General features: G+C 45.3%; 1 non-coding gene across 1 annotated transcript; it reads left to right on the plus strand.

The window, feature by feature from the left end:
- The first annotated feature begins 2,158 nt into the window (after positions 1 to 2,158).
- Positions 2,159 to 2,260, plus strand: LOC113928148. The gene has a single exon (XR_003521827.1). It is a non-coding gene; the product is annotated as a U6 spliceosomal RNA (small nuclear RNA).
- The last annotated feature ends 15,922 nt before the right edge of the window (positions 2,261 to 18,182 follow it).

An 18,182-nucleotide genomic window follows, 5' to 3' on the forward strand; every position in this document is an offset into this window, starting at 1 on the left:
TAGAGATCTGAAAGCAAAACTATACAATATAGGAGCTGATCTTTAGGAATTTGGGATAGCAGGGGATTATCTGTTTTACAGATTTTTATAAACTTTTTGTTATGGTCATTTTCAAAATTACACAGAAGTAGAGATAATAGTATAACAAACCCCATGTATCCATCACCCAGCTTCAATTACCCAGCTAATTCAAAAACTTTCAATTAACAAAAGACGCTAAAAAGAAAGTGAGAAGGCTGTCCCTCACAGACTGGGGAAGACTTTTGCGATCCACATAACTGAAAAAGATTTAGTATCAATCATAAATAAAGTACTTTTTTTTAAGGTTTTTTTTTTTAAACATCTTCGGGATTTTTTTTTAAGATTTTATTTATTTATTTGACAGAGAGACACGGCAAGAGAGGGAACACAGCAGGGGGAGTGGGAGAGGGAGAAGCAGGCTTCCCACTGAGCAGGGAGCCCGATGCGGGGCTTGATCCCAGGACCCTGGGACCATGACCCAAGCCGAAGGCAGACACTTAACGATTGAGCCACCCAGGCGCCCCCCTTTTTTAAGGTTTATTCATTTATTTGAGAGAGCAGGAGCAGGAGGGGCAGAGGGAGAGGGAGAGAGAGAATCCCAAGCAGACTCTGAGCCAAGTGGGGAACCCGACACGGGGCTCGATCCCACAAACCCAAGATCATGACCTGAGCTGAAACCAAGAGCTGGGTGCCCCACTGACTGAGCTACCCAGGTGCCTGAGAGATTTTCAATGTAGACGAAACAGCCTTTTATTGGAAGAAAATGCCATCTAGGACTTTCATAACTAGAGAGGCGGAGTCCATGCCTGGCTTCAAAGCTCCAAAGGACAGGTTGACTCCCTTGTTAGGGGCTAATGCAGCTGGTGACTTCAGGGTGAAGCCAATGCTTATTTACTCTTTCGAAAATTCTAGGACCCTTCAGAATTCTGCTGGCTCTCCTCTATAAATGGAACAAAGCCTGGATGACAGCACATCTGTTTAAAACACAGTTTAATATTGTGAATATTTTAAGCCCACTGTTGAGACCTACTGCTCAGGAAAAAAGATTCCTTTTAAAATGGTACTGCTCATTGCCAAGGCACCTGGTCACTCAGGAGCTCTGATAGAGATGGACAAGGTTAATGTCTTCATGCTTGCTAACACAACATCCACTCTGCAGCCCCTGGATCAAAGAGTCACTTTAACTTTCAAGTCTTAGTATTTAAGAAATATATTTCACAAAGCTATAGTTGCCGTGGATTGTGATTACTCTGATGGATCTGGACAGAGTAAGTTGAAAATCTCTGGTAAGCATTTTTCTTTCTTTTCCTTTCTTTCTTTCTTTCTTTCTTTCTTTCTTTCTTTCTTTCTTTCTTTCTTTCTTTCTTTCTTTCTTTCTTCCTTCCTTCCTTCCTTCCTTTCTTCTTCTTCTTTTTTTTTTAGATTTTATTTATTTATTCATGAGAGACAGAGAGAGAGAGAGGCAGAGGGAGAAGCAGGCTCCCAAGGAGCAGGGAGCCCCATGCGGGACTCGATTCCAGGACCCTGGGATCATGACCTGAGCCAAAGGCAGACGCTTAACTGTCTGAGCCACCTAGGCACCCTTCCTTCCTTCCTTCTTTCTTTCTTTCTTTCTTTCTTTCTTTCTTTCTTTCTTTCTTTCTTTCTTTCTTTCTTTCTTTCTTTCTTTCTTTCTTTTTCTTTCTTTCTTTCTTTCTTCTTCCTTCCTTCCTTCCTTTCTTTCTTTCTTTTTCTCTTTCTTTCTTCTTTCTTTTCTTTCAATTCCTTAAGTATTCTCTATACCCAACATGGGGCTTGAACTCACAATCCTGAGATCACATGCTCTACCAACTGATCCATCCAGGTGCCCCCTGGACTCACCATTCTAGATGCCATTAAGAACATCTGTGAGGGTGCCTGGGTGGCTCAGTTGGTTAAGCGACTGCCTTCGGCTCAGGTCATGATCCTGGAGTCCCGGGATCGAGTCCCACATCCGGCTTCCTGCTCAGCGGGGAGTCTGCTTCTCCCTCTGACCCTCTTCCCTCTCGTGCTTTCTATCTCTCATTCTCTCTCTCTCTGAAATAAATAAATAAAATCTTTAAAAAAAAAAAAGAACATCTGTGATTCATGGGAAGAGGTCAAATAGCAACATAAATAGGTGCTTGTTTCAACAGCACATACACTAAAATTGGAACGGTACAGATGAGCATGGCCCCTGAGCAAGCAGGACATGCAAATTCATGAAGGAAAAAAAAATCAGGCGCGCCTGGGTGGCTCAGTCGTTAAGCGTCTGCTTTCGGCTCAGGTCATGATCCCAAGGTCCTGGGATTGAGCCCCACATCGGGCTCCCTGCTCAGCCGGGAGTCTGCCTCTCCCTCTCCTTCTACCCTTCCCCACAACTCGTGCGCACGCTCTTTCTCTCTCTTTCTCCCTCTCTCTCTCTCACGCGTTCCGTTCTCTCTCTCAAATAAATAAAATCTTTTAAAAAATCAACATTAATAGGAGTTTGGAAGAATTTGATTCCAACCCTCATGGATGACTTTGAGGGGTTCAAGATTTCAAGGGAGGAAGTAACAGCAGATGGGGTGGAAACAGCAAGAGAACTAGAGTCAGACGTGGAGCCTGAAGATGGGACTTGCTGCCATCTCATGACCAAACTTGAACAAATGAGGAGTTGCTTCTTATGCATGAGCACAGAAAGTGGTTTCTTGAGATGGAAACTGCTCCTGGCGAATATGCTGTGCAGATTGTGGAAATGACCACAGAGGATTTAGAATATTCCATAAACATAGTTGGGAAAGCAGCAACAGGATGTGAGAGGACCGACTCCAGAAAGAAGTTCTGCTGTGGGTAAAATGCTATCACGTGCTGCAGAGAAATCGTTCGTGAAAGCAAGACTCACTCAATGTGGCAAACTTTACCGTTGTCTCCTTTTTTTTTTTTTTTTAAGATTTTATTTATTTATTTGATGGAGAGAGACACAGCGAGAGAGGGAACAACAGGCAGGGGGAGTGGGAGAGGGAGAAGCAGGCCTCCTGCTGAGCAGGGAGCCCGATGCGGGGCTCGATCCCAGGACCCTGGGACCATGACCTGAGCTGAAGGCAGACGCTTAACCGACTGAGCCACCCAGGTGCCCCTAAAACTACTTTATTGCCAAAAAGTGCTAACCAGGGACACCTGGGTGGCTCAGTCGGTTAAGCGGCTGCCTTTGGCTCAGGTCATGATCCCGGGGTCCTGGGATCGAGCCCCCATGGGGCTTCCTTCTCCCTCTCCCTCTGCCGCCCCCTCCCCATGCTCAGGCTCTCTCCCTCAAATATATAAAATCTTAAAAAAAATTAAGTAATTTTTAATGAAGATATGCACATTGGTTTTTTCTTTTTTTCTTTTTAAGATTTATTTATTTGAGAGAGCGAGAATGAGAGAGAGAGAGTACATGAGAGGAGGGAGGGTTAGAGGGAGAAGCAGGCTTCCCGCTGAGCAGGGAGCCCGATGCGGAACTCGATCCCAGGACCCTGGGATCATGACCTGAGCTGAAGGCAGTCGCTTAACCAACTGAGCCACCCAGGCACCCCTTCGCACATTGGTTTTTTAGACATAATGCTCTTGCACACTCACGAGACTACAGTATAGTGCAAACATAAATTTTATACGCACTGGGAAGCCAAAAAATTCATCTGACTCACTTTATTGCAATATGCGCTTTGTTCTGGTGGTCTGGAACTGAACCTGCAGTATCTCTAAGATATGCCTGTGTTGGTCTCTCTAACCTCCTACCCTTTTTCTCTGGATCTCCCTAACTCTCTTCGCCTTTTTCTTTCTCTTTCCCTCCCTGCGTCCCACAAATTTCTGGATCCTCAGAAGTGAAGGCAGTGTGGGCGCTAGGAGGCAGGCATCTTGCTTCCAGCTATTCTTCGGTGGGGGGAGGGGAGGCGTCCTCCTTTCTACACTCAGTTTCTCCTTGGGTATCCAGAAACGGTCCCTTTCTGCCCTCCTCCTTTCTGTTGCCCCCACAGGCAGGAGTTGGGGCTCTGTGCCAGGGATAAGGCTGACATCAGGGGCGTGGCAATAGGACAGGCAAAGGAGGGAGACTAGGGGAAACCTATGTGGAGGTGACCTTACCACGTCACCCCCATGGCAATCCAGGGGAGCATAGCCTGTGCCCTGAGCCACAGACCCAGAAGGACTATCAGTGACCACCAAACCTTTATCTCTCTTCTCCTGCCCCTTGTGAATCCAAGTGGAGAGCCCCCACCCAGGCTGGCCTCTTCTTTCCCCTCCCTTGTCCCCATCTCTGTCTTGGTGAGGAAATTCTGAAAATATGAGGGAAGGGACTGGAAACTCAACCTAGAGGTGCTTGGAAGACCTGCAGCGGTGGGTTTGGGGGATATACATCTTCAGTACCACTGAAGGTAACTCCATGTAAGTTATGGCAAAACAGATGCCGTTAAACTCTGTGTAGTTCAACTGAGGGGTATTTATTCTATTTGAAGCTGATTACGCAAATGTCGAAGAACAGAAAATACGGGCATGGTTCTTTTCTACATTTTAAACATGTTTCCATTCTTGGGATAGATAAATAGATATGAACAAAAAACTCTACCTACAGAATTACCATTAGAGTGAGAATCATCCCAGGAGAGGGTGGTTGTGTGATTGGATCAGTTTTATTTGAAGAGGGCAGCTCTCCGACCAAATAATATTAATATATTATATATTATTTAATAGAGACGCAACATGGGGTGGTGGTTAAGCAAGTAGGCTCTGCCCGGGGTTCAAATCCCAGCTCTTCTACCTACAATGTGGAATCTTAGCCAAATGAATCATTAACTGCTCTGTGCCTCAGTTTACCTTTCTTTGAAATGGAGCTGATTTAGGATGAAAAGGCATTAATACCAGTGAGATATTAAAGCGGTGCCTGGTATAGAAAACATGCTCAGTGAAAGGTAGCACTGTTTTTTTAAATAATGTACCCACATTCCATCTTCATTTATCCCATTGCTGTTTACAAGGTATTATGATTCATGTATGTGGTCTTTATAATTTTCCCCTTAGTGTTCTCTTCTCTAGACAGATGAAAAAACTGAGGTTCAGAGAGGACCTCTGTAAGAGTCCGAAAAGGGTGGTAGTTAGACAGTGGAGGGAGATGAGTTTGCACATCAGACCCAGGAGGGTTTCAATTCCAACTGGCCCAGCTTGGCCCTACAGGAGACACCCTCGGTGGAAAGCTTTCAACGCTCAAAATGGGGAGTGATCACGTTAGCTGGGAAACCCGTGCTTTCCCTAGTCAACAAACATAGTTAGTGTTCCAGCGCCTGCACTTGAAATACGTCACTGAAACACAGCCCTGCCTCCGGTGTATCAGTAGGGGAGACAGAGGAGTAAACAGGAAATCACAATAGGGAGAGAGGATGGATTGTTCTGCAAGGGAAAGTGCCTGGCACCTTGGGAGTCAGCGGCACCAGCCAGCACGGGGCCTGGGGGTGGGGTGTGTGGAACTTCTCAGAGGCGGCCTCCAGTCAGGACCGACCTGGAGAAGGAGTGTCAGGGGTGGGGTAGGGTATGTGTGTGGGGGTGGGGAGATGGGGCTTCAGAAAGGGTTTGGTGGCGAGGAAAAGGCCGAGAGGGGGATGGTGCTCTGGGGCCAGAGGATGGGCAGAGTGTGACAGACAGTCGTGGGAGGCCTGCAGGAAAGAGGGGGGAGCAAAGTCTAGGTGAGGAAGAGCTTGAACAAAGACAGAGGCCAAACAGTGGGGTGACTTCAGGAACCGTTTGGTGCTTGCAGGGCGCGGGCTGGAAACAATGCTTGGGTGAGTCTTGGCTGTTCTGACTGGAAAGCGGGATTTTTCTGGGGGATGGGTTGATGAGCCCAAGTTTCCAACAAGGTGAAGGTGCTTCTGAAGACCCATGAGACGCAGAGTCTGACGTCTCTGGCAGGCATGCGGGCAGCGGTTAGGCTTGGGCAGGGCAGGGAAATGTGGGGCGGGGGGAGTCCAGGAGAGAGAAGGTCGCTGCAGTGGGGATGGGCAGGAGGGGCAGTTCCTACCCGGTACCTCCAGCTTACCCGCCAGTGGAGACAAAATAGGCACATGCAGAAATCCGAGAGGTGTGAAAGTGTAATGATAATCACTTCCCAAAGGAACTGGATAGATTCAAGAAGTTTCTTTCGTAAATAAATACACACACAGAGGCCTTGAGAAGCAGGAGATGGTTATCCTGGGAGGTGGACTCGCAGGTGAATGTTGGTTTTCCACCGAATGCTTTTCTCTATTTTCCATGTTCTTTTTTTTTTTTTTTAAAAGATTTTATTTATTTATTTGTCAGAGAAAGAGAGAGATTGAGAGCACAAGCAGTGGGGGTGGCAGGCAGAGGGAGAAGCAGGCTCCCCGCTGAGCAAGGAGCCCCGTGCAGGACTCCATCCCAGGACCCTGGGATCATGAGCTGAGCTGAAGGCAGATGCTCAACCGACAGAGCCACCCAGGCGTCCCTCTATTTTCCATGTTCTAATGAGAATGTGAAATCCCAGAAGACAGACAAAGGACACAGTAAAAGTTATTTACACACAAGAAGAGTCTTCAGTATAGAGCCAGATGTCACCAAGAGGTCAGAGGTCACCAGGAAGAATGAGGAACTAGACGGGCTTTGGGCTGGGGCTCTGAAAGGGAACAGGTGGCCTGAGGAAAGCAGTTCTGCCGGAGGGAAGGGCAGGAGTGGGGTCCATGGGGCAGGCATTAGACAGATGGCACGGAAAGGGGAATATTTGCAGCCCCTATGGCAGGCAAAGGCAAACCTTCCTAAAATAGAAATAGCTCCTAAAATTTTATAAGGAAAAACGCAAAAGCCCAGTATAAAAATGGACAAAGAATATGCAGACGGCTCACAGAAAATGAAAGGACACGCAAGCAAAACAGTTTGCTCAGTTTCACTTGCAATAAGAGAAATGCAAAGTACAAGGACACCGAGAAGCCATTTTTCTCCTATCACATTAGAAATATGCAAAAGTTTGACCACAGACCGTGTTGACGAGGCTGTGGGGAAATATGTACTCTCTTATATTGCAGTATAAACTCCCCCTATATGGAGGGGGAGTTTAATGTATATACTGAATTACTGATGTATATACTCTTTAACTCAACATTCCACTTTTAAGGGCACCTGGGGGGCTCAGTCGGTTAAGTGTCTGCTTTCTGCTCAGATCATGATCCCAGGGTCCTGGGATTAAGAGCTGGGCTCCTTGCTCAGCAGGGAGTCTGTTTCTCCCTCTCCCTCTGCCTCTCCCCCCAGCTTGGGCTCACTCGCTCTCTCTCTCAAATAAATAAAAATCTTATAAAAATATATCCTGCTTTTAGATATTTATCCTATAGAAATAGCTGCATTACATAAAATGACATATGTGTAGTGTCATTCATTGTAGCATTGGTTATAATAGTCAAAGATTGGGAACAACCCTCAGTAAAGAGTTGGTAAGTCAGTGATGAGACTTCACTACAGTGAAATCCTATGCACCTATAGAAAAAGCATAAGGAAGGGGCACCTGGATGGCTCAGTTAGTTAAGCATCCAACTCTTGGTTTTGGCTCAGGTCATGATCTCAGGGTTGTGGGATGGAACCCTGCATCTGGCTCCTCACTCAGTGGGGAGTCGATTTGGGATTTTCTTCCTCTCCTGCCCCCCTGCCCCTCCACATGCACTCTCTCTCTCAAATAAATAAATAAAATCTTTTAAAAGATCATAAAGAAGCTCTCTGTGCACCAACAGAAAAATATCTCCAAGGTATCTATTTTAAATACTTTAAAAAATAAACTATTTTAGAATAATTTTAGATTTACAGAAAAGTTGTGGAGATAGTACAGAGAATTTCTGTATCCCCACACCCAATTTCCCCTATAAGTAACATCTTACCTTAATACAGTATGTTTATTACAATTAAGGGCCAATATTGATACATTAGTATTGACTAAAACCCGTACTTTGTTGATTTCCTTAGTTTTTACCAAATGTCCCTTTTCTGTGCCAGGATCCCATCCAGGATAGCACATTATGCTTAGCTGTCTTTTTTCCTTAGGCTCCCCTTGGCTGTGACCCTTTCTCAGACTTTCCTTGTTTTTGATGACCTTGATCATTCTGAGGACTACTGGGCAGGTGTTTTGTAAAATGTCCTGCAAGTGGAATTTGTATGATGTTTTTCTTATAATTAGACTAGAGTTTTTGGGTTTTGGGGAAGGAAACCACAGAGGTAAAATGCCATTCTCATCACATCACATCAAGGGTACATTCTATCAACATGACTTATTACTGTTGATGTTGACCTTGATCAGCTGCCTGAAGTAGGGTTTGTCATGTTTCTTTACCATAAAGTTACTCTTTTCTCCCACTTTTCATACTGTCCTTTTTTAAAAAGGATTTTATTTATTTGAGAGAGAGAGTGAAAGTGTGGCAGTGGGGGAGGGGCAGAGGGAGAGGGAATCCCAGGCAGGCTTTACACCCAGCGCGGAACCTGATGTGGGACTCGATCTCATGACCCCTGAGATCATGACCAGCGCCTAAATCAAGAGTCAGATGCTGGGGCGCCTGGGTGGCTCAGTTGGTTGAGCGACTGCCTTCGGCTCAGGTCATGATCCTAGAGTCCCGGGATCGAGTCCCACATCGGGCTTCCTGCTCAGCGGGAAGTCTGCTTCTCCCTCTGACCCTCTTCCCTCTCGTGCTCTCTATCTCTCATTCTCTCTCTCTCTCTCAAATAAATAAATAAATAAAATCTTAAAAAAAAAAAAAAGAGTCAGATGCTTAACCTACTGAGCCACTCAGGCGCCCCTAAAGATTTTATTTTTAAGTAATCTCTATACCCAACGTGGGGCTCAAACTCATGGCCCCAAGATCGAGCATCATATGCTCTACTGAGCCAGCCGGGCACCCCCATACTGTCTTCTTTGGAAGGAAGTCACTAGGTGCAACCCACTTGAGGTGTGGGGAATTATGCTTCACCATTGCCATATTCTCATCATGTTTTTTGTTTTTGCTCTTGATTTGAGCATTTCCTTACTTTCTGGCACAAGATGTTCAGGACTTATCTTGTACCTTTCCTGCAGCAGCCCTAGAATCAGACATTTCTCCAATAAGCCCCGGTTCTATTTATTGGAGCATGGTATTAGAAACCAAGTACTGGGGGCACCTGGTGGTTCAGTCAATTAAGCGTCTGCCTTCGGCTCAGGTCATGATCTCAGGGTCTTGAGATAGAGCCCCACATCGGGCTCCCTGCTGGGCGGGAAGCCTGCTTCTCCCTCTCCCACTCCCCCTGCTTGTGTTCCCTCTCTCTGTCAAATAAATAAATAAAATCTTAAAAAAAAAAAAAGAAAAAAGAAGCATCATTTAAAAAAAACTGTACAAAAAAGCTATCGTGTTCATTTTGCCTTACTATTTTCCCCTCAGTATGTTTTCAGGATCTTATAGCTGTTGCTGTATGGCATCCCGTCCACTGCTTCTAACTGCTGCCTGATATTCCATGGGGTTTCTAGCAATTTATTTTAATTAAAAGAAATTTGGGGGCACCTGGATGGCTCAGTCTGTTAAGCGTCTGCCTTCAGCTCAGGTCGTGATCCCAGGGTCCTGGGATTGAGCCCCACATTGGGCTCCCTGCTCAGCGGGGAGCCTGCTTCTCCCTCTCCCTCTGTTGCTCCCCCTGCTTGTGCTCTCTCTCTGTCAAATAAATAAATAAAATCTTTAAAAAAATAAAATTAAAAAAAATTTTTTAAAGATTTTATTCATTTATTTGACAGAGATACAGCGAGAGAGAGAACACAAGCAGGGGGAGTGGGAGAGGGAGAAGCAGGCTTCCGGCTGAGCAGGGAGCCCGATACGGGGCTCGATCCCAGGACCCCGGGATCATGACCTGAGCTGAAGGCAAATGCTTAACCACTGAGCCACCGAGGCGCCCCAATAAATAAAAATTTTTAAATATTTTATTTATTTATTTGACAGAGAGAGAGAGCACGAGTTTGGGGGGGCAGAGGGGGAGGGAAAGGCAGGATCCCCGATGAGCAGGGAGCCTGATGCAGGGCTCAGTCCCAGGACCCTGGGATCATGACCCTGAGCCAAAGGCAGACACTGTTAAGTGTCTGAGCCACCCAGGTGCCCCACACATTTTATTTTTTTAACTGAGAAATCATTGACATATAACATTATATTAGTTTTAGGTATACAACATAATGATTTCATGTTTGCATATATTACAAAATGATCACAATAAATCTACTTAACATCCATCACCATACATAGTTACACAGTTTTCTTTTTTTTTTTTTAAAGATTTTATTTATTTATTTGACAGAGAGAGACACAGCGAGAGAGGGAACACAAGCAGGGGGAGTGGGAGAGGAGAAGCAGGCTTCCCGCGGAGCAGGGAGCCCGATGCGGGGCTTGATCCCAGGACCCTGGGATCATGACCTGAGCCGAAGGCAGACGCTTAACGACTGAGCCACCCAGGCGCCCTCACAGTTTTCTTCTTGTGTTGAGACCTTTTAAGAACTGGTCTCCTTGGGACGCCTGGGTGGCTCAGTCGGTTGGGCGTCTGCCTTCGGCTCAGGTCATGGTCCCAGCGTCCTGGGATCGAGTCCCACATCGGGCTCCCTGCTCGGCGGGGAGCCTGCTTCTCCCTCTGCCTGCCGCTCCCCCTGCTTGTGCTCCTTCTGTCTCTCTCTGTCTCTGACAAATAAATAAATAAAATCTTTAAAAAAAAAAAGAACTGGTCTCCTTGCAGGGCACCTGGTGGGCTTAGTCTGTGGAGCATGCGACTCTTGATCTTGGGGTTGTGAGTTCGAGCCCCACGTTGAATGTAGAGATTACTTAAAAATAAAATCTTAAAAAGAAAAAAGAGCTATTCTCCTAGCAACTTTCAAAGCTGTGATACAGTATTATTAATCGTAGTCATGATGCTGTACATAACATCCCCATGATGTATTTATTTTATAACTGGAAGTTTATACCTTTTAGACCCCCTTCACCCATTTTGCCCACCCCTCATCCCCACCTCTGATAACCACCAATCTGTTCATTATATCTTTGAGGTAGGTTTTTTGCTTTTTTGTATTGTGTTTTTTTTTTTTTTAGATTCTACATATAAGTGAGATCATACAGTATTTGTCTGTCTTCGCCTGACTTATCTCACTTAGCATAATGCCCTCAAAGTCCATCCATGTTGTTGCACATGGCAAGATTTCTGGTACACTTGAGACCCCACTGTCTCAGAAACCAGAGGACGAAGCTACGGCAATATTCTGAGGGACTGGAGAAGTCGGGCTGAGGGTGTTCTTCTGATGTGGCTTCATCTTTGCAGAAAAATGGGAGGCCAGGGAGGGGGTTCCGAAGGAAATGGGGGCAGCAGCTGTGGAGAATGGCAGTTAGTCATCAAGATGTGGTCTAGATTGCCACACAGCCTCAATCAAGACTACCCAGCATGAGCTGTGCAGGTTGCAGGCAGCAGGGGCGAAGGCTTCCCCAGCAGGACCCTACCACCCCGTGCTCTGAACATAGGAAGTTACCCACACTGAAGACCAGAAGAGAAGAGCAGAAAGCGTGGTGACAGATCCACAGGAGACAGCGAGGACAAAGTGGGAGTGGCATTCCGGGGCGTTAGGCTGAGGGAGGAGGCAGATGAAGATGGAGTCTAAAGGGGCTGAAGAAAAGGTGAGGGCTGGGGCGCCTGGGTGGCTCAGTTGGTTAAGCGACTGCCTTTGGCTCAGGTCATGATCCTGGAGTCCCGGGATCGAGTCCCACATCGGGCTCCCTGCTGAGCAGGGAGTCTGCTTCTCCCTCTGAACCTCTTGCCTCTCATGCTCTCTATCTCTCATTCTCTCTCTCTCTCAAATAAATAAATAAAATCTTTAAAAAAAAAAAAAAGAAAAGGTGAGGGCTGATGCAGATTTGGCAGGCAGGAGGAGGGAGCAGCCAGACCCGGTGCAGCTGGCGGTGGCGGGGGGGGGGGGGGGCACTTCTGTGTAGATTGTGGATGTGAAGGACTGTGATGTCTGCATGCTGGCATACGTGTTGGATGCATGTGTTCACTAGATATATTTATTAAATGTTTGCGAATTCATCTCACTTCTTGAATACTGGGCAGCTGCCCAGTGGTAGAACTCTGAGTTTGGCGGGGGGGGCTCACATCACAATCTAGGTGAATGACCCTCCTTTTAGTTGTTCAGCACATAGACTGCAGATGGGGCTCCTTGGAATCTAAGTGGTGATGATGATGAGTTTGCCACCTGGGGAGTGCTGACTGTGTGCCAGGCACTGAGCACACTTTCGTCTCAGTTGTCCGCACAACACGCCCTGAGAGCCACTGGCACCCCTGTTAAAAAGAAAACCAGAGGTCTAAAATGGAGTTACTTATGGGCATCTGGGTGGCTCAGTCGTTAAGCGTCTGCCTTCGGCTCAGGTCATGATTCCAGGGTCCTGGGATCGAGTCCCACATCGGGCTCCTTGCTCAGCGGGAAGCCTGCTCCTCCCTCTCCCACTTCCCCTGCTTGTGTTCCTGCTCTTGCTATGTCTCTGTCTGTCAAATAAATAAATAAAATCTTTAAAAATAAATAAATAAAATAAAATGGAGTTACTTAGGTTAAGGCCCACATCAGCAAACCCAGACTCAATACCTAACTTAACTGCAGTTTCAACCCCTCCCAGGAATGTGACCTCTAAGCACTCAACCTAGAATTTCCTGGGCAGCACTAGGAAATTTACAGATAGACCCATTCTGTTTCCCTTGCCTAAAACAATACACCCTGCTAATTATTTCCTTTTCCTGCTTCCTCTCTGCCTTTGCAAACCTTTCATTTTCTATAGCTGGACGGGGCTTTTTCTGTTTGCTAGGGTGGGAGCCTGCCCGATTCATCAATGGTTCAATAAAGTCAATTTGATCATTTAAATTGCTGGAGTTGAATTTTTGTTGTTTAACAGATTTGGTTGCAGTTGCAGATTGAAGAAGACCGCTGATGGGCACGGTGCCTGCGAACCCCTTTTTGAGTTCACTGTCTTTCTCACCATTTCTGAGGACCGTGGGTAAGTCTCTCTCAGCTGGGAGCTAGGCTCTCTTTTTGATGAGCTCCGGATCCAACTGGTTTCTAGTCCAGAGCTTAGTGGGTCAGCTTGAGTTGGCAGATGCTTCCATCTGAAACCTGAGGCCCTAGTCCTTGGTTCAGTCTGCAGGTCCCCAGTTGTTTGGAACTTCCTGCCCCAGGTCCAATCTGAGGTCCCCAAGTCTGCCTGTGGAGTTGCTAGTGGTGCACAGGGTCTTGCTATGGGCCGGTGTGCAGTGACATCTAAACCCCAGCCCTTGGTTCTGTCCCCAGATGCCATGCTGGGAGCTGAGCTTTTGGCAGCTGTTGTCCATTTGTTTGGAATCAGTCTGCATTCCCATTGTTTGAGGTCTGCTGGTTCAGTCCTCTTTCCAAACCCTAGTTCTTTGGGTACTGCCGGTGTCCACAGTCTGTTTCCTCGGTTTCTCTTGGTTTCTGTTAATGTTCTCCTCAGGTAAAGGCTGATGGGGATCTTGGAGGCCAACAAGCCACAGAAATTGGTGGGCGTGGGGCAAATGTTTCAGAGTTGTTAGAGCATGTGCCACCTGACCCAAAGATCCGTGTGTTAGGACAAGTTAGTCACAGAATGGGTTAGATCAACACTAAGTCACCTGCCAAACTCAAGAGAGTTTCCGTGCAATGAGGTGACACAGTGTGAAACACCACAGAACCCCAACTCCACGGTGCATCTCTCTCAGGGACTAATCTGGCTTCAAGAAATCCAAAGGCTAAACTGGAAAACAAAACAAACAACACAATAAAAATAAGTAAATAAATAATGAAGGTGGGATCCTTCATTTCTAGAGAGTCAAGTGTACCACCTTCCAGGGCATCTGCTTATTTTATGTCTAAGAACTGCCGTTCTGGAAGCTATAAATATCTATGAAAATGTCAGACTCTTACTAAGCATGATCTGTGTCCTGAAGAACTTGGCTTTGTAACTATCAGGTGCGAGTCCCCAGAGTAAGGCCAGATGGAAATGTGAGCTGCACCCCATTTACCACTTGGATATGGCTGGACAGAAATGAGGGCCTTACCAAACTGCTACCAGCCCCTCAGGGGAATCACAACCTAGAATTCCAGTGACCATTATGAAGAAAGTTCCAAGCAGATAAGATCCTATGAGAAGTGCACATAAAAACAAAGGCTTCAAAATTGCAAAAACAGCTTTATTGAAAGTTTTGTTGCAAAAAAGCTGATAAAAAATTAAAAAGACCCAGAAGTCATACAAACGACTGGAAGACTGTTATAATTCTTACTGCCTCCCTCTGTCCTTTACTTAAATATTGATTCTAGTTACCCTCTGTCTGAATTGTCTTTACATGACTGTAGACAAAGTCCGCCAAGTTAATGACCTTACAGAGAGCCCCATATCCACCTTCAAAGGAGCTACCCCCCCCCCCCCCCCCCCGCACCGCATACCGCCCCCTCCTGTGAGCCCCTCCCAGAGCTGATGGGACTCAAGGATTTTCTGGTGAACTGCTACATTATTCTTTTAGACAGCCAGGGGACATCTAAAAATCAAAACAAGGGGCACGTGGGTGGCTCAGTCGTTAAGCGTCTGCCTTCGGCTCAGGTCATGATCCCAGGATCCTGGGATTGAGCCCCGTATCGGGCTCCCTTCTCGGTGGGAAGCCTGCTTCTCCCTCTCCCACTCCCCACTGCTTGTGTTCCCTGCTCTTGCTATCTCTCTCTGTCAAATAAATAAATAAAATCTTAAAAAAAAATAAAAAGCAAAACAAAACCAAACCTTGTCAAATTCTAGTAAATATCACTCTTTCCTCTTCAAACCCTGCTCAGACTGGGTGTTACCTGCAACTGAAGAATCACTAAACTCTACCTCTGAAACTAATCATACAGTATATGTTAATTAATTGAATTAAAAACAACAACAACACCAAAAACCTGCTCAGAACCTTCAGGTGGCATCCTGGAAAAACTGATGGAAGCTCTTTTCTCTCAGCAAAATGTACCCAGAAACAAACAAACAAACAAACAAACATTCCAACGTAGGCGGATGACTAGTTCAGCCCTCCACACCCAGGCTACAACTCTCTAAAGAAGCGGGAGTAAAGGCAACTGTCTGCATCTCACAAATCTTTATAAAACTAGACATGTAGCTCTAGAGGCGATTCAAAGTTCATTTATTTCCTTACTGATCCCCAAACCTCCCCTATTTATCTCAAGAGGCTTATAAATTATTGACTTTGAAAAAACCAGAGTCCTTCTTGAAGGGATTTGAATTCTCTCCCTGGACTTTGAGATAAAAATATTAAAAGTAGGGGCGCCTGGGTGGCTCAGTTGTTAAGCATCTGCCTTTGGCTCAGGTCATGGTCCCAGGGTCCTGGGATCGAGCCCCGCATCGGGGACCCTGCTCGGCGGGAAGCCTGCTTCTCCCTCTCCCACTCCCCCTGCTTGTGTTCCCTTTCTCGCTGTGTCTCTCTCTATCAAATAAATAAATAAAATCTTTAAAAATATATATTAAAAGTAGAAACCTCAGGGAGGTAATTCTTTTTCTTTCCCCCCCTCTTTTTAAAATTTATAACTGGAAGTCTGTAGTCTTAATTCCCTTTGCCTATTTCACCCGAGGTAATTCTTACCGGGAGTAGAACAAAAGGGAGAAAGGCCGTTTGAAATTTAGATGAATGAAAAGTTATGTGTTTTTTCCACAAGTATTGGTAGAATAATCTTTAGCCATCTGAGCAGGTGACCTTAACTTATTCCATCTGCCACAGAAACAGTTTGGATCCAACTGTTCTTCTATAAACTAGGGCTTTGCATTTTCATGCCCATATCATGGCTAAAAAAATTAACTATAAGGTCCCTATGTGGGGCTCAATCCCAGGAGCCTGGGATCATGACCTGAGCCAAAGGCAGATGCTTAACAACTGAGCCACCCAGGTGCCCCTGTAAAGACTTCTATTTAACTAGCATAAAAATAAGCACTTATAAATGAAATATTTCTAAATCTCAGAAATATAATAGAAACTAACCCAAATGCTTTTCAGGTTCACGCAATCTGGGAAGATATTTGGTATTAAAGCTAGGTTAAGGGTGTTAGTTTAATTAAAATAGACATATCTTTAAAGATATTAGCATTGGGGCGCCTGGGTGGCTCAGTCATTAAGCATCTGCCTTCGGCTCAGGTCATGATCCCAGGGTCCGGGGATCGAGCCCTGCATCGGGCTCCCTGCTCAGCGGGGAGTCTGCTTCTCCCTCTCCCACTCCCCCTGCTTGCGTTCCCTCTCTCGCTGTGTCTTTCTCTGTCAAATAAATAAATAAAATCCTAAAAAAATAAAGTTATTAGCATTAAATATAATACTTTTCTCCTACCCGGGTTTAATAATCAAGTAAGGTCATGTTATCTCTGTTACAAAATTTGTCAACAAGAAGAATAACTTGGGACAATGGTTGATTTTATCTAATGTTTCATGAAGTTTTTGTGGGTAATCTAAACATAATTGTTATGAAAAAATAAATTGGATAGATGTAAATAAGATAAAAATTTTTTAGATAAACTTTTAAAACAGTTTCCTCATGGGGCGCCACGCTGGCTCAGTCGGAAGAGCATGTGACTCTTGATCTCAGGGTTGTGAGTTCAAGCCTCACATTGGGAGTAGAGATTACTTAAATTAAAAAAAAAAAGTTTCCTCAAATCTTTTAAACATCTTCTTTGTCTTGTTTTTAATTAGGCTCCACACCCAACATGGGGCTAGAACTCATGACCCTGACAACAAGAGTCGCGTGCCCTACTGACTGAGCCAGCCAGGCACCCCTTCCTCAGGTCTTTTTGGTAACCTGAAATCTTAAAGTTTTGCTAAATTAAGTGATGAATTAAGTTAAATTCATAGAATATCTAGATCATTTCCAAATACGTTAATTATTGAACATAGGCTTATCCTCTTTTTGCTTCCTTTTACAGAGGAACTAAAGATAATTGCATCTATTAGTAAACATGTTTTATGCCATGTTAAGAAATTTTCTATAAAAAAAACATGTTTCTAGGGACGCCTGTGTGGCTCAGTTGGTCAAGCATCCGACTTTTGGTTTCAGCTCAGGTCGTGATCTTGGGGCTGTGGGATCAAGCCCCCCATGGGCTCCACACTCAGGGCGGAGTCTGCTTGGGACTCTCTCTGCCTTTTCCCCCTGCTCTATCTCTCTCCAAAATAAATGAATACATCTTAAAAAAATTTTTTTTTAAAAACATGTTTCTAGAAATCATAATAAGTATTTATAAATCTGAAAATTCACAGTATTTTTTAAAAAGATTTTATTTGTCAGAGAGGGAGAGCGAGAACGCACAAGCAGGGGGATCGGCAGGCAGAGGGAGAAACAGGCTTCCCACCGAGCAAGGAGCCGACTCGGGACTCAATCCCTGGGACAGAACCCTAGGATCATGACCCGAGCTAGATGCTTAACCGACTGAGCCACCCAAACACCCGACAATTCAGAGTATGTTAATGTAAAAGACAGTTCACAATTATTTACTTCTTAGTTAAGGTTCTTTTTTTTTTTTTAAAGATTTTTATTTATTTATTTGACATAGAGAGAGACAGAGTGAGCACAAGCAGGGGGAGTGGCAGGCAGAGGCAGAGGGAGAAGCAGACTCCCCACAGAGAAGGGGGAGCCCGTTGTGGGACTCCATCCCAAGACTCCGGGATCATGACCTGAGCCGAAGGCAGAGGCTTAAGGACTGAGCCACCCAGGCGCCACCCCCCAAAATGAGGGTATTTAAAGAGGGAAAATACAGGACAAAATTTGAATGTAAAACAGAAAGAAAAAGAAAGTTGTAGAAGATTTGTGGAAAAGGAATTTTTGAAAAGGAATTTTAATGTGTGATCAAGCTGGCTAAGATTAAGATGAACTTATTTAAAATGAGTTTTAGGGGTGCCTGGGAGGCTCAGTCAGTTGAGCATCTGACTCTTGATTTCAGCTCAGGTCACGATCTCAGGGTTTTGAGATCGAACCCTGCCTCCACCTCCACATTGAACATGGAGCCTGCTTAAGATTCTCTCTCCCTCTCCCTCTGCCCCCACCCACACACACTCTCTCTCTTTCTCTTAAAAAAATAAAAAATCAAATAAAAATGAGTTTTAATATCAAAAGTACACTGCTGGAAAAT

The sequence above is a fragment of the Zalophus californianus genome, chromosome 7 (genome assembly GCF_009762305.2).
Source record: "Zalophus californianus isolate mZalCal1 chromosome 7, mZalCal1.pri.v2, whole genome shotgun sequence".
Taxonomy (NCBI): domain Eukaryota; kingdom Metazoa; phylum Chordata; class Mammalia; order Carnivora; family Otariidae; genus Zalophus; species Zalophus californianus.